The sequence below is a fragment of the Rhinolophus sinicus genome, chromosome 17 (genome assembly GCF_057876585.1).
Source record: "Rhinolophus sinicus isolate RSI-liver-muscle chromosome 17, RSI-T2T, whole genome shotgun sequence".
NCBI classification, from domain to species: domain Eukaryota; kingdom Metazoa; phylum Chordata; class Mammalia; order Chiroptera; family Rhinolophidae; genus Rhinolophus; species Rhinolophus sinicus.
In genome coordinates, this window is record NC_142517.1 from 2,368,151 (window position 1) to 2,379,337 (window position 11,187).

At 58.6% G+C, this 11,187-nt stretch overlaps 1 long non-coding RNA gene across 1 annotated transcript; it reads left to right on the forward strand.

Annotated features, from left to right (window-relative positions):
- The first annotated feature begins 4,521 nt into the window (after positions 1 to 4,521).
- Positions 4,522 to 8,703, forward strand: LOC141569986 (uncharacterized). The gene is made up of 2 exons (XR_012493748.2): positions 4,522 to 4,655; positions 5,091 to 8,703. It is a non-coding gene; the product is annotated as an uncharacterized LOC141569986 (long non-coding RNA).
- Positions 8,704 to 11,187: the final 2,484 nt, after the last annotated feature.

The following is an 11,187-nucleotide window of genomic DNA, read 5'->3' on the forward strand; positions in this document are numbered from 1 at the left end:
CTTCATGTGGCCCTCCCGTCTGTGGCCTCCCTCTCCAGTTAGTGGGTTTGGGGCCCGTGCTGATCCAAGGCGGTCTTGCCGCCATCCTGACCTCGATCACATTTGCAAAGGCCCTTGTTCCACATAAGGTCACATTCACGGGTCTGGTTTGTCATCTTTCAGGGGCCACCATGCAGCCCACTATACTAGGTTAGCAGGGAGAACTGTCCCCTCTTGAATATGAGTTCATCTAACTGTCCCAACAGGGGGACCAGGAAACAGGTCAGAGGATGAAGGCTGGCACAGGCCAAGCTTGGCAGGGGTGCCCCCCGACCTGTGCGTGGCTTCAGGAGGGCTCCCCTCTGCCTGCTGCCCCAGCTCTGCTGCCTATCGATTGCCCTGTGACCTATGGGAAGCTTTGGCTTGCTAAGGGCCAGAGGCTGTCCTGGCTCTTTCTGGCCAGCAGTGATGTGGGGCTGGAAGCTGACCTCTGAGCCACTTAGGACAGAGCCACACTTCAGGATGACAAGGAGGCCTTGCCAAATGCTGCACCATCACCATGACCTGCCCTGGGCCAACAGGGCTGGCTGAGCGAGGCTCTCCCAGCTGGTCAGTCATCAGCCGAGATGGCTTGGAGCAGGGCAGAACCCCCTAACCCACTCCAAACCACCTGCTGGGTTCATGCCCCCCCCCCTTCTTGAGGCTGCAGGCCCCGAAGTCTGAACAGGCGAGGCAGCTTCTGCCTGACCCTAGGTGACTCATGGTCAAGGCCTCCTGGGTGGGTGGATGTGACCCGGCTGAGAGGAGTTGGGAAAGGCCTCTGGCCACAAGTACGGTAGCTGCACCCGTGCTAGGCTTCCAGCCCCTACGATGCAGTGGGTGGGGAGGGCCTTGGGGTCCACACCCTGGAAACACTGGGGGACAGGCTGGCTATGGGAGAGTAGGTGGGGACACCTGCCACCCAGGAGAGACCAGGATGGGCTGTCTGGGGGGTCCCCTCCCTCTTTCCTGTAAGGCTATGTGGAGCAGGAGGCCTCCCCCCAGCCTTGGTGTGGCTGGGCCATCCCTGGGAGTCTGGGGAGGGGGGAGGATGGACACACATTCACCCTTAGGCCTGGGAATTCAGGGAGTGGCCCTCGGTGACAAGAGCCCCCCGGCACTCCTAGAAGAGGAGCGGGGAGCCTGGAGCCATGACCTGAGGCATGAGGGAGGAGGCAGGCGAGTCAGAATGGGACAGGTGGGCCTGGGGCCTGGGGCAGGGGGGTGCCTGACCTACGGCGGGGGGCTGGGAGCTGCAGAGGGACAGGGCTCCGGTCCAGCGGGTCTGTGTGTGGAACCCCCGCGCCTGGCCCCCTGGGGCCAGAACTCAGGTTTAAAATCCCCTGTACACGGAACGCTTAGTGGGCCCACTCAACAGAACCAGTGGTCCCGCGTCGGTGGCGGCTCTGTGTGGGAGGGTCCCTCTGGCCGGACAGGATGATGGAGACAGGGACCCCACAGCTTCAGCAGCTACTACAGACACCGCCCCTCACCCCAGACCTCCCTGGGCTTGTGGACACAGGTCAAGAATGTCCACATCCTCCTCCCGTGGATTCCTGTTCCTCAGCAGGGCTCAGCAGAGCTGGGGGCTAGGCCCAGGGAAGCCAGGGTGCCAGCGACCAGGCTTTGGCCCAGAGCCGACCTGATCTTTGCATTTTGAGGGGGTTGGAGGAGGCGGGGTGGGGAATGACCTTGAACGCACTGCTTGGCCCCGTGGCACGAGGGTGGACCCAGCACCTTCACCTCTCTGATAAGGACACGTAGGTGTATAGGACTGCCATGGGCTCCGTGCTCTACCTGGGCTGCACTCCTGGCCGTGGTGCTTGTATCCACCATCCTGTCCTATAGGTGAGGGGACCCAGGCCCAGAGGAGTCTGTCCCTTGCCCCCCCAACCACGGCCCCGTGTGGCCCCTGCCCGGCCCTGTGCTCCAGGGCTCCCCTTTCCCTGTGCATGTCCACGGCTGTGTGAAGGCACCGTGCTGGCCGCTCAGAGGCTGAAGGAGCCGTGGGTTTCTGGGCGGCTTCCCAGAGCTCAGCAAGACTCAGCGCTTCCTCCCTCAGGCTCAGGCTCTCCCAGGCCCAGGAAGGGCTGGCTGGGGCCTCTCGTGGGTCCGTCCTTGCCCTCCTGCTTGGGGTAAGGGATCTGCAGCCCCAAAACTGGGAGGAAAGAGGAGATTTTCAGGGTCACCTCAGTCTGCAGAGGAGGACATCGGCTCACAGACCTGGACCTTCCCAGCCCCCGCCCTGGGTATGGACCCTGGCTGGCCCTCGGGCGCTCTGTGCCCTTGGGTCATCCGTGATGTCCATTTTGTGGTGTGGATGATGTTGTAGATTGATTGTGTCCCCCAAAGAGATACGTCCACAGCCTCACCCCGTCACCTGTAGGTGTCACCTTACTTGGAAATAGGGTCTTTGCAGATGTCACCAAGTTAAGATGAAGTCAGACTGGAGTGGGATGGGCCGTGAGTCCATTGAGAGTGTCCTTATAAGAGAGAAGGACTCAGACACACAGGGAAGGCCATGTGAGGACGGATGCAGAGATCCGGGTGACGCCTCTACAGACCAAAGAGCGCCAAGAACTTCCGGCCACACCAGAGCCTAGGAGAGAGGCTGGGACGGTCCCCTGGAGCTTTCTGTGGGAGCAGGGCCCTGCCCACACCTTGATTCCAGACGTCAGGACTCCAGAACTGTGAGGAGGAATTTCTGTGGCTTAAGCCACCGAGTGTGTGGTGCTTTCTGTGGCAGCCCGGGGCCATGACACAGCCGGACAGATCCGAGGAGGCAGCTGCCTCCACGTGGGGCTCTCCTGCTTCCTGGTCAGGGTGAGCCTGGCAGGACGTGAGAGGGCACCAATGTGGGTCCAGCTGCAGACTAACCACCAGTCTGGACCTGCTGGCCGTGACCACTGCCCGCGTCCCTCCACGTCCTCCTCTGCCCCCAATGGGCCCTCACCAGGCGCCTTCCCTCTGCACCTGAGTCCAAGCCCTCTGCTCCCGCTCTCCACAGAGACCACTGCCCAGCACCCTGCTCCCCCCATATTGCACCTGCGTCCCCAAACTTCCCCATCCTGATGTCCAGAAAATGCTCATCTTTGCAGGGTGCTCTGGTGACCAGGGATGGCTGGGTATCCTAGGGCTTCTTGATGCGAGGTCTATCCAGCCTGTGCTTCATACCGAGCCCAGGGCCAGATTCAATCAATGTCTCCGTTCACCTGTAACCTATTTGGGCTGCAAGAGCGGGACGCTCTGGTGTGCGTCATAAGCCCATGTGTTTGGTCATCTTGGGAGAGACAAGGCTCCCTTCTCCCATCTCCCCAGCCTGTCCCCTCTCACCCTCCCCATGCCTGCAGCTCAGGCCCCACTGCCCACCCCACAGGCTTCCCCACTCCCTGTTGCCCCAGCAACAAGCTGTAACCCACATGAGTGGACAAACCAGAGTCCTGAGCACACGTCGGGGAAGGAAGGAGCTGGCCCTGACCGTGGGGGTGCTGTCCCATGCATAGCACATGCGTGGAGGGCCCTGGTGTGTTCTCTTGCTTAATTGTCCCAGCCCATCACCGAGGGTATTAATCTCCTCGAGACTCAGGTGGGGAGTCCCAGGCTCAGCCAGGTTGTAACTGCATCCTGGTCACACACCAGGGAGGGCAGATTGGAGACGCCCACACGGGTAGTTGCTTAGCGCGAGAGTTCCTGTGGCTGCTATAACAAACGCCCACAAGCTCAGTGGCTTCACACACAGATGTGTTCTCTTGCAGTCAGTCTCAGGGGTCAGAGGTCTCTATGGGTCTCACGGGGCTAAAGTGAAGGTGTGGGTGGACCGGTTCCCTCTGGCAGTTCCCTTCCCCTCCCAGCTTCTCGAGACACCCACACCCCTTGGTTCGTGGCCCCTCCTGCATTCAAAGCAGCAGCTGAGGTTTTCTGGTGTTGCTTCTCTCTGACATTAACGCTTCTCCACTTAAGGGCCTCTGAGCACCCTGGGCCAGAAAAGCAGGGAATTCTTCCCATTTTGGGGGTAGGGTTGGGCTCCCCGAATTCTCCTTTGCCGCAAAGGTAACATATTCGGTTTCCAGAATTAGGATGTGGACAGCTCTGGGGCCAGTTCTGCCCACTCAGAGAGGGTCTTGGTCGCTCTGTCACTCTGCCCACGCCATCTTGGCTGACCTCTAAGGACTCATGCATGCTGTCTGACCTTGCCAAGGACACAGGCTCCTCACCACGCCTTCTCCCCTCACTCACCTTGTTCACGGCGCCGGGCCCAGGGCGGCCCCGGGAGGATCGGGTGGCCACGGCACAGGCTGCCCATTGTGAGTCAGCGGGTGGGTCCCTGGGAGCCTGGCAGGCTTGCGGCTGGCATCCTCCTGTCCTGGTAAACAGGCCTTTGTTTGGGTGGCTGGGCCCCCGCCCTGCCCTACGCTGGCCAAGATTAGGCAGACTCCACTGCCTGCTGACTGGGTGAGGGCACTGTCATTTAGTCACCCTGCCGGCCAGGGCCGTGAGCTGCCCCCAGCACCCGATAGATAGCACGATACCTGAATCCGAAGGCTCTGGGAGGGGTGAGCAGAGCTGCAGGCGGGAGACGGCACACCTCCCGGGAGCACGTTGTGAAGCATCGATTGGTGTGGAGGACAAAGCAAGAAGTGAGTGGATTCTGTTTGAAATGAAAACCTGAGACACCAAAGAAACGGGGGTTTTGTCGTGGATACTTGTGGCCTCTCCCAGGTCTCTGGAAGCAGGGTTGATGGCTTCCGTGGGGAGGGCTGTGCCTACGGAAAGGCTGAGGCCCTGACAATGAAAGTTATGGCCAGCAGGAGCAGGGACATGGTGGCTGTTACTGTCACTGTCACCAAGGAAAGAGAAAGGAGGGGGAGGGAGACCGTGTGGCAGAGTCCATGGGGGGAGTGAGAGTGATGGAAGAGGCGGTTACACCAAGGGTTGGATCTGGAAGGAAACGAGGACCCGCAGGCCTGGGAAGAGGCCAGGAGCCCAGAGGAAGTGAAACAAGGTCTCTACCCCAGGCCAGCCCCTCCCCCCAGGTGGGTTCTGCACCACAAACTTCTATTTTGTTCCTGCAGCATCTGTGCAGTGGAGCCAATTTCCACCTTGTCCTGGGATCGTACTCCGTCCAGGAGCCAGGAGCCCCTCTCTGATGAGTCTGGAGTCCCTGGGGCTCAGGAATGGGACAGCAAAGGAGCCCAGAAACCTGATGTGGACACGGCCTGTCCTGCTCTGATGACCCTCTGAGTGGGCTGGTCACCCTCCTCGGCTCCTCTGGAATCCAGGGGATGGGAGAAGCTGAGGGACGGGCTCAGTGGCCCCCCATAGAGATGCCCTCCCCATAGAGGGCTGGCTGTGTTTGCGAGGTCATGAGTTCTAAGTGGAGGCTTTAAGATGGGAACCAGGACGGTGGGTGGGGGTGGGAGGCAAGCAAGGGAGCTGCTTTTGTAAACACAGAAAAGGGCAGAGCAGGGGGCCGAAGAGGCAGCCAGGGAGGGACGGGAAGGCAGAGGAGGCCAGCAGAGACAAGGGGGCTTTAGCCCAGAAGAAAGAGGAGCAACTTTGCACTTCCCCACCCCCCGGCCCCAGAGGCAGGCCATGCCCCTGACCTCCACCTCGGTGCCCAGGCACAGGCCCTGCCGGAAGCTGCGGTGGGGCCAGCCTTGTAGAGGTGCTGCTGGGACTCCCCACAGGTGTGCGCCGTGCCTGGCACACCACAGACTGACATGGCTTGGAGTCAGGCAGGAAACAGATGGCTCACTCATGGGGTGGGGGGACCAAAGAAATTTGATAATGAAAAGCATTTTCAGGAGTGAAGAAAACAAGCAGAGCTGCTGAGGCAGGGGACTTGAGAGCAGGAGCCATGGCCATTCTGGGCCGGGAGGGCAGTGAAGGAAAGTTGTTCCCAGAGCGAGGACCAGGCCCCAGGAAGGGCCACCTGGCAGGACCCGTGCTCCTGGAGAGACACGCCACTGCAGGAATGTGGCAGAGCCAGGCTGGTGAAGAACAGTGCCCCTCCCATCTGCCTTCTTCCATGTAACGTCCTCCTCCGCTTCCCATTGGCTAAGTCCCAGCTGGAAGTCAGAGGGTGAGGGAACCAGGTGGTAAAGTTACCCACCTGGTGGCCAGCGTCCTGGAGCACAGTGTAGGCAGGGCAGAGAGGGATGGAGAAAGTATGTGGGGCAAACAGAAACATCCAGTCATTACCCCCCAAACAGTAATGACTAGAAGGTGAGGCTGATGGGGGTGGTGGTGGTGGTGATGGTGGTGATGGTGCTATGATGATGTCCCCAGTGACGGAGAAGGGGTAAGCCCTTTTCTGGAACCAGCTTATAGCATTTTGCTATCTACTTTCAGGTCAGCAACCTAAGCTCCAATTTTCCTTTTGCAACACTGCACAAATCATCCCCCATCCTCCCCACCCCCATCCAGGCTGGCTGCGCATGGACCAAGAGGGCCACCTGACCACAGGAAATTACTGCTGGCCTAAAGAGTCCTGTCAGCCATGAGCGCACCACCTAGCCACTATTCCCGCTGACCAGCAATGCATCCCTGTCCCTTCCTGAACCACTAGGCACAGATCACACTTCCTGTGCCCATGGCTGACCCCTGTTCATTTGGGTTACTTATTTCCCCAGGCCCCAAACAGGCTCCTCACAGGAAGTGGCCTCTGAAGGCAGGGGTGCTGCCCTTCACCGAGGTCCCTCCTGCCCCTGCCCGTCCAGATGCCCACCCACCCAGGAGATGGTGACTTCCTTTTCTTGCTCTCCACCCTCCCCTTGGCCAATGAGTACCTTTTCTGCCCACTGCAGGGGATGTGGGAGTGTGAGAATGTGAGTCCCAGGAAGGAACGTGCCAGCTACCGGCTGAGCATCCATGCCCACCCCTGCAGCAGCGTGCCCTCTCCTCCCTTCCCTCTGAGGGCCTGGTGGCACACATTCCAAGTCTACATGGCAGAGCCCTTTCTGACCCTGGATTCTTTCTGCATGAGTTCACTTGGTCACTTTTTAAACCAGACTTAAATACAAACACACTCACACAGAAATACTCATATGTGTGTGTGACATGCTCGTACGCACATATACACAGCACACTCACACATTCATATAACACTCACATGCACATTCACACATTCATGTAACACACACAACACACTCACAAATACACACACATACACACACACACACAGCAGCTCCTTTTACCACCCTGAGGGCTATGTGCAGCCCCCACTGGGATGTGGTGGCAAAGGGGGGACTCACCTTGTCACATCTTACTGCATTACAGGACCTCGGCCACAGGAGCAGCGTCACTTTCAGACACTGTCCCCACATGGCGATCGGGGCTTTGGGAGGGGCTTGGAGGGGCCTAGCCTGCAGTGGGCGTTGGGTTAGTGCCGCCCTTCAGGAGAACTTAGAACAGCTCACATCCCGACCCTACACCATGAGAATAGTCCTCCAAGGGGCATAGTGGAGGTGCCATATAAATGTTTGCATGACCTCGGCATGGGTCTCCAAACTAAAGACACTCTCCATGATAGTAAACCATCTCTGTGACTCCTGGATGCCTCCCTCCAACCCAACACCCTGTCCTGGACTCCAGACTAGTAGTCCTGCTTCCTGGGTTCAGACATCTGGTAGACCTGCTTCCTCCACTTGAACATCTGGTAGACCAAGAGACAGCTCTCCCCGCCTCTCACTGCTACAGCAGCCCCTGTCCTTCCAGTTGTTCAGATGGAATCCCAGTTCTCCTCATTCCGGGAAAAACTAATGTTTCTTAGCCAGAATTTCAAACTGAAACCCTTCTCAAGACTTCCAAGGCTGGCTACATCCAGGATCTGCCCACTTCACCACCTTGCTGGAGCGCCCAGTAGGCTCCCACTGGTTTCCCTGCCACCGTTGCCCCCACCTGTCCTCCACTTGGCAGCCAAGGGAGCCTAGAAAAACATGTGGGAGATGTGTCCACTCCACTCCAATTGCCTCACTCAAGAAAACGTAACTGGAAGTGTGACCCCCACCCAGACAGTCCCCTTCCTCCTGCCCTGCCTTTTCATGGCGTGTAGCACTGCCTAATCTATATTAATTCACCTCATTCTCTTTGTGCTGCTTTTCTGTCTTCCCACACTAGGCACAAGGTCCTTGCAGGCGCGGTTTGTCTGTTTTGCCATAAGATGAGGAGAAGGACGATGGAGTGCCTCCCCCAGGCCCAGCCCACAGGAGGTGCTTAGTAAATATTTGCTAAGCAAACGCATGCACAAATGCATTTCTATTTCCAGACCCAGCCGGGCGCCAGGACCCAGAAACAGGCAGGTCTGCAGAGGAGAAGAAAGGCCTGACTTGAAAGTCTTGAGAAAGGTTTCAATTTGAAATGCTGGCTAAGAAACATTAGTTTTTCCTCTTTAAATCTCCTGCAGCCTCCTGCATACCTCCTGCCTGCCAGGTTTTATGAGCAGCTGATCTGACAGGCGGGGTTAGGGACTGGTTTCGAGGTGGGGGTGGAGGGCTGAGGCCCCAGCCTGTGCCTGCAGCTGCTCCATTTCCAAATGCCTGCAATTCTGGAATTGACCGGCTGACAACTGCCCCCCTTTAAGCTGGCCACCCAGTCGGAGTGGGGGGCTGCCTGCCACAGGCTTCAACATTCTCCTGAGAGCTGGAGAGCCGTGGGTGCTGGCCCTGGTGGCCAGAGGCCAACCCTGTAGCAGTGGTGGCCCCCGAGTGTGCCTCCTCCCTGTGGAGAGGCAGCTTGGCCTGGCCACCCTCACTGTCACACGCCTGCTCACTCAGGCCACTCCATGAGTCACGAGGCAGATTTTCCATTAGCGTCAAACGCATGTGGACCCTGACCTGCCGCTGATGGGAGCAGGAGAAGGAACTGGCTTTAGACAAGTTGCGTGCCTGGGGTGGGTCACGCTGGGGCCAGACCCCCACACTCCCTCAGTAAGGGGGGTGGGAATGGACCTTCGGGGGTAGGCCCTGCACTTGTGCACACCCCTCTGTCATCTGTCTGTCTGCCACATGCACGGACCCCTCCACGGAGGTGAGCAATCCAGCCAGAATGGTACAAGACAGGGGGAGCTGCTGATTATGGACTTCTACAACCCAAACATTAATTGAATGCCTCCTGGGTTCCTGGCACTGTGTGCTGTGGGACCCCCTGGGCAGGAGGAAGTGGGCGATGCTGCCAGCGTGAGATGGCAGGGGCCTGAGAAGCAGGAACATTCTACCAGGACTGATGTCAGAAGCACGCACGGGGCATCAGCTGCTTCTGGTTCTCCCCTCCCCAGACACAGGCCCGTCTTCACCTGGTAACAACACCCCTCTCTGCTTTCCTTTACTGCAAGCTCCGTGCCCATCTTACCGGGCACAGTGGCTTTTGTTGTGTTTGCAGCCTCAGTATCCCCAGAATAATCACGTGATGTGGCTGAGGTCACACAACCCAAGGCCAGCCAAGGAGAGGACTGTCTTTCCCCAGCCACAGAAATCAGTTTGGGAACGGGAATGTGACCTCAGTCCCAACAGAGTCCTGCCCAGGATTTTGCTGGACCCTCCAAGTTGGGAGTTCCAAGGACGCCCTAAACCTAGTGCTCCTGGGTCATTTGCCTGAGAACAAACCCAACACAGGAAAAATAAGTTTAATCTGATTAAGATGGTGCCCAGTGATGTCTTTTGAGCTCCTGGATTCAGCTGTGCCTGAAGCCCATCCACCCTACACATTCTAGTTAAGTCAACCAGCAAACTCCCTTCCTTTCAGAAATGAGTTGTGTCCTTTGCAAACAAAAAGAAACCTGAGCAATGCAATTCTTATTGAAACGGGGTTCTCTGGACTTTTCTGGGGGAGCAAACTAATGGTGGGGTGCTGGTAAGACAAAGCCTTCCTGTCCCTTACTATGGGAGAAGGGGTCTCAGATTTGGGCAGCTTCATGCCCAACCCACCGTGTCCCTGGGCTGCTCTCCACCATGGCCCACATAGGCTGGTCTGCCAGCAGGCAGGACCTTTTGCTGACAGCCCTGGCCCTGGGCAGCTGTGTTTCCAGCATCGGGTCCCCCTTTCCTCCATGGCTGCCCATCCCCATCACCCATCACAGAAGTGGGTGACAGAACGCTCTGCACATGCTGTGGCCGAAGGGTGGGCTCAGTCTGAGTCCCCAGGTCCCTCTCCGCACCCCGCCCCCACGTACCACCCCTCCCCGAGGGTCAGCCTGGCAGGGGTGCCCACAGCATATACTGCAAGTCCTGCTGCTATTGATGGTGACAGACAGAAATCAGGCTTCAGCTGCAGACAGATGAGCTGCCACCCACTTCACCACCTCTTCACCCCACTGGAGGCAAACGCATGACCCCTTTGGAACCTCATGCCCAGGACACAGTGGAGGGACCTGTGCCAGGGCTGCTGTGCCAGCCGCCTGCCACACAGTGCCCGGTGTGGGGTCCTGCCTGACGTAGTGTGGGACCTGGGATGCAGGTGGCCCCCCTCCTTCCCTTGGTCACCCACTGCCTGGGGGACGCTGCATGGCAAAGGCATCACGAGGGCAGTGGCTGGACTGCCCTGAAAAGAAGGGTCTGGCTTCATGGCCGAGAGAAAGGGGGTCACAGTGGAGACAGTTCAAACAAGAACGCCTAGGGGACTGTTTACATGATAGCGTGTTAGCGCCTGCCATCCTGAACAGACACGATGAGCTGGACCAGGGGTGCTGCCGGGGCTCTGGGACTCCCCTGAACGGCCTGGCCTGACGGTAAAGCAGAGAGAGCCAGAGGCAGCAGCTGTTCACCAGCCAAGCAGGGTGGGCTGCCGGGAGGAGAGGCAGGGCTCACGGAGGCCTGTGTAGCCCTGGGGGGGGTCTTCAGCAAAGCAGGCCCCCACAGCCAGGCTCAGGCGGCCTGGAAGCGGAGGAGGGGCTCTGGGCAGTGTCCTCGCTCTGCCGGTGCCTTCCTCACACCCAGGTGTCCTCCAGCCCACCTCCCCCGGCCTAGCTGAGCTGTTCTCTAAAACGTCTTTGCAAGGAACTACAAAGGACAAGTATCAAAGAATTAATTACGGAACCTAGGGGCAGCATGACGATAGCTATTTCCAAACCAGGGGAGCCTAGTCCCCAGAATTCCCATGACAGCGGTGACAACCTGTGCAGGTCTGAGGCATCGCGTGGAGGGGCCTGCACAGCCTTACTCGTACGTCCTCACC